The following is a 5,369-nucleotide window of genomic DNA, read 5'->3' as shown; positions in this document are numbered from 1 at the left end:
AATTATATTTCGCTGGGGTTTACGTGTATAAATATTGGTGGATTTCCCCGGCCACAGTGTGTTATTTGTGCAAAAGTATTGTCTCAGAACTCAATGAAACCTTCACCTTTGCGCAGACATTTAGAGACAAATCATCCCCATTTGAAAAATAAACCAAGGGAATATTTTGAGCGACAGCTAAAATCACTTTCAACAAGTAAAACCTGCATTCAGGTGCCAGATCTTATGAATAAAAACAGACTACAAGCATCTTACATGGTCAGTTACAGAGTGGCTAAAAACAACAAACCCCACACTATTGTGGAGGACCTCATTCTCCCTGCTGCTTTAGATATGGTAGGGACAATGTTGGGGGAAAAGGCAAAAAAGACGATACAGTCCATTCCATCATCAAACAATACTGTCTCACGGCGCATCAATGCAATGTCAGAAAATGTTTTACAGCAGCTACTTCTGCGCATACGCCACAGTGAATTTTATGCAATACAGCTAGATGAGTCCACGGATGTGGCTGGCCTGGCGCATCTCCTCGTATATGTGCGCTACATTCATGAAGGAACCATCAAGGAGGACATGCTGTTCTGTAAACCACTGGAACAAAGGACAACTGCCGCAGATATTTTTCAAAAGCTGGACACATTCATGAACACACATGGACTCGTGTGGGACAGATGTGTTGGCATCTGTACTGATGGCGCACGGGCCATGACTGGGAGACACGGAGGTGTGGTTTCGCGTGTGCAAGCAGTCGCGCCAGATGCCTCCTGGGTACACTGCAGCATCCACCGAGAGGCTCTTGCTGCAAAGGGAATACCTGTCCGTTTGAAACATGTTTTGGACACGAGTGTAAAAATGGTTAACTTTGTGAAAGCCAGGCCGCTGAACTCCCGCTTATTTGCTGCGTTGTGCAATGAGATGGGCAGCGAGCATGAGACATTGTTACTCCACACAGAGGTTCGCTGGCTATCCAGAGGGAAAGTGCTGACCCGTTTCTTTGAGTTGAGGGATGAACTTAAAGTTTTCTTCAGTAACCATCCCTTTGAGCTGTCTGAACATTTGCATGATGAAGAGTACCTTACCTGCCTGGCTTATCTGTGTGATATATTTTCTCGTCTGAACGAGCTCAATCTCGGATTACAAGGCGTTTCTGCAACTATAGTCAATGTTCAAGATAAAGTTGAGGCCATGATAAAGAAGTTAAACCTTTGGAAGAACTGCTTGGATACAAACAACACTGAAGTCTTTCCTGTGCTGCATGATTTTCTGTGCTCTAATGATCTCACACTATCTAAAAGTGTAAAGCGCGAATGTAACGTGCACCTTGAGGAGCTGGCGGTGCAGTTACGCCGATACTTCCCAGAGACGGACGGCTCAAATGATTGGATACGTCACCCGTTCACCGCCGTGCCTACTTCGTTATCACCGTCTGACCAGGAGAGCCTAATTGAAATCGCCACAGATGGATCTCTAAAAGTTGAACACGCTCAAAAGAACCTGGCGGATTTCTGGATAGGGCTGCGCACTGAACAGCCCGCGCTGGCTAAGCGCGCTGTCAAGACTCTGATGCCTTTCGCCACCACATACTTATACGAAAGGGGATTTTCTGCTTTAACAAACATGAAAACAAAATACAGAGCAAGACTTTGTGTGGAAAACGATTTAAGACTCAGCCTTTCCCAAATTGAGCCAAACATTGAAGAGCTGTGTGCCTCTGCTCAAGCACATCCATCACATTAAATAAAGTTCTGTTTAATGAAAGTTCATGGCCTTTAGGCTCTCGACAAAAAAGTGAATTCTAATAAATCCTTTGATACACTGCTAGTATTAAGTAGTAAAGTTTGTTATTAAAACTCTGTCATTACTAAAAAATATTGATAAATTCATTTGGTGGTGAGAAATAATCGACTGTGCAGTATTTATTTTTATGCATGCGATATTGCAATGTATTTATAGACACTAATTAAGAGTTGTTCGTAGTAGGGGGTATGCGGCTGAGGGTGACATGTCTCTAGGGGTACGTGGCTCGAAAAAGTTTGGGAAGCACTGTTCTAAACAGTACCAGAAAGTAGACTTCTGGTCGAGTTAACCTCCTGAACTATCTACAACACATGGTGAAAACCTGAAATTAAGACAGAAGACTAGAGGCGAGACATGATCATTACTGATTACTGATGACAGATTTAGATATATATAAACCATTCATTTGCCACATCAATAAACAGCATGGCAGGGCAAAATATTTTGTCTAACATGGCAACCTTTAAAAAGTGAAAGGAGACAGAAAGAATAAAAGAAATTTACACAGAGTACTGGTACAGTATCTAGAAAATGTGGGAAAATACTGGCATCATATACAGTACTTAGCTACTTCTGAAGAAATTATGTTGGGACCCTAAAAAAAATTACTATGTGCAATAATGGATTTCTATACATTTTACATCAGATGAAAACGTTTGTTTTAAGATTCAGATTATTATTTGTTGAAGTGAGAAATTTTAAATGAGAATAAGAAAGTATTTCTTTGTGCCCCCCTCTCCCTGTTAATGCCCTACCTGCCCCCCTGGAAAAACTTTGCTAGACCCGCCCCTGCACAGTTACCAGCTGTCAGCTACTTAGAAAAGGATCCTGGTGTTATTGTCTTGATAAACTGAGCAGATATTTGAGGTTTACACAGCTACATTCTCGCCTGAAAACATGTTAAACATTTATTTTGTGACCCAGAAAGAATAATAAGAGTAATATTAAAACTAACTAGCTGCCGCCATTGTTGGAAACTGAGCTGGGCTGCGCTATGAATTCTCGGACAGTTTCTTCTTCTTCGGGGTTTAACGGCAGCTGGCATCCTTGTACATGCAGTGCTGCCATCTTCTGTTTCAGTCCGTTATTACACTCTTAAATCCTGCTACTTATTCCTGCGTCTTTTGTGATCTTACAAAGCTTCAAACGACGCGTCGACTATTAAATCAGTCGTCGACGATTTTGATAGTCGACGTAATCGTGACTAGTCGACTAATCGTGGCAGCCCTAGTGAGAACCATGAAACTGTTTTTGATAGAAACCCAACAAAGAACAGATCCAGATGGGGGGACAAAATGGTTTCAGGACATTTCTCAAATAAAAATGATTTTATCTTCATCTGCTGTTCTTAATAAAGCCAAAATACAACATGTGCTACATTAAAAAACACATCAGTGAATGAAACTAAAGGAATCCGTCCCACCAGGTGCTAACACAGTCTCTTTCATCCTGAAAGTTAATTTTAACACCCTGTTCCTGCTCTAGGAGCTGAGCTCTCAGACTCTCAAGCCATGCAGCAGGTCATGGTTACATGTCCTGTACCCTTGATCACCTCTGCCTGTGATCCTCAGAGCCACTATCTTCACTAAACTAGACTCAGACATAATTATCATCTTGTATCACAGCAAGCGATTAACAGACACGCTGGTCCACAGTGTGGATTCTACGCTTTTAGGGGTGTGTATTGGTAAGAATCTGGCGATACAATATCTATCATAATACAGGGGAGACGATACGATATATTGCGATACTAAAAGCCAGACGATATTTGTGTTTAGGACTGAATTTAATTAAGAAAAATCACAGTAAACAGTCCAAACTGTTAAATGCTTGACATGAGCCATGTAAAACAAAAACACTCTCTAAGTTCAAAATGAGAGAAATTAACATCTGCCTTATGAGAAGTCATGTCAAATAAACAAATAAAAACTACTTTACTGAAATATCAACTATTTCTTTAACATGAAAAAAGGTAAACAATGTAACACTGAGGCCTTACTTACTAAGTACTATGATTGTAAAGTACTTATCCAAAAACTGCTCTATGAAGCATCAAAACAAAGCACTTTTCATGTGACCTTAACATCTCATTTACATATCTCTTTCCCAGATCTTCTGCTATGGCAGTCTAAATGTCCCTTACTGTCGGTGTATCATCAACACTTTCTTGTGCACCCATCACAAGCTTGGCATGAAGAGGAGCAGGGTTGGCATACTCTCCTCTGACATCACCAGGGTGGCGTCCTTCATAGGCTTGAGTGCCCTGACAACTTCTTCTGCACATGTGATGTCAGACTCACTTAATGTGAAAATTTATTTTTCACTCTTCCTAACTTCTGCAGAAAGCAGAGCCGCACAGATGGCTGGTTGCGGTTCTAAAACTCGTTCTATCATCATAGGAGCTGTTCAATCTTGTAATTATGTCCGTGATGAATCTGTGAGCTGGTAGCTGAAGGAGGCACTGTTTCTGCTTCAACTGATTGCTGGCTGTGGTGCTGCGCCTGAAAAAGGCTGTTACACGTCGGATACTCCCGAGAAGTCGCACCACACATTGTATTTTCAGTGCTTTCTGTGAGGCGAGATTCAGACTGTGTGCAAAACATTGTATGTGCGTCATGCCTGCAAGTCTAGCCGCGAGAGCCATGTTTGGTGCATTATCGGTAACAACAACAAGGTCCTTTGCATTCAATCCCCATTCAGCCACAGCGTCAGTTAGTAACGCTGCAATGTGTTCACCTGTGTGACTGTCATGCATGGCTCGGGTTTGTAGTACATGAGACTGAAGGTTCCACTGGTCCGTTATGTGATGTGATGTAACAGTTATGTACGATTCAGTGGCTCTCGAAGTCCAAGCGTCGCATGTCAAAGCAACTGTCTCTGCCGAGCTGAGAGAGCCCAGCACTGTCGCTTGGTACAACTTTGGCAGAGCGATGTCTGTGATGTGTTGTCGGGAAGGAACGGTGTAACGGGGCTCCAGCATTTTAATCATATTACAAAATCCTTTATTCTCCACAACACTCAGAGGGCGCATGTCTTTGCAAATAAAAACAAGTACTGACTGCGTTATTTTTGTTGCACGAGCTGAAGTTGCTGGTAGTTAACTTCTTCAATTGTCCGTTGAGCGGGATCACCTCGTTTCGTTTTAAAATTAGCATTTGACGCTACATCGCTATGATGTCTACACACGTGTGTTCGTAAATTTGTGGTGTTACCCGAATATTTGACTCTGGCGGTGCAGATTTTACAGACTGCATAGCTCTTGTCATTGTCTTTACTGCCTTCTTTTGTCCTAAATCCAAAATAAGTCCACATATCAGCTTTGAAAGCTGCTGCGGCCGGTTGTATCCTCTCCTCTTTGGTCATCAGTTAGCTAGCACAATTGGCCACACATCCACTGTTCTATTTCGTTGGTTTTTAGCAAACTAGACGCTTCTACAGTTATTGCGAGACCTCGTTTTTCCATAACGTAAAGGCGGTAAAAACTGCAAACAAGTGGCCAGAGTTAAAATTGCAAAATACAAAAGAAATTCACAGTAAATGCATGTAATTTTTTAATTAAAAAAAATCGATAA

General features: G+C 41.8%; 1 pseudogene; it reads right to left on the bottom strand.

Annotated features, from left to right (window-relative positions):
• Positions 1–3,975: 3,975 nt before the first annotated feature.
• LOC146634737 (E3 SUMO-protein ligase ZBED1-like) lies at positions 3,976–5,160 on the bottom strand (annotated as a pseudogene).
• Between the last annotated feature and the right edge of the window lie 209 nt (positions 5,161–5,369).

The sequence above is a fragment of the Diplotaxodon limnothrissa genome, linkage group LG3, assembly GCF_057381915.1.
Source record: "Diplotaxodon limnothrissa isolate DT_005_m linkage group LG3, D_limnothrissa_male_GT1.1, whole genome shotgun sequence".
Taxonomy (NCBI): Eukaryota; Metazoa; Chordata; class Actinopteri; order Cichliformes; family Cichlidae; genus Diplotaxodon; species Diplotaxodon limnothrissa.
The sequence above is the reverse complement of the archived record's forward strand: the minus strand, read 5'-3'. Positions and strand labels throughout refer to the sequence as shown.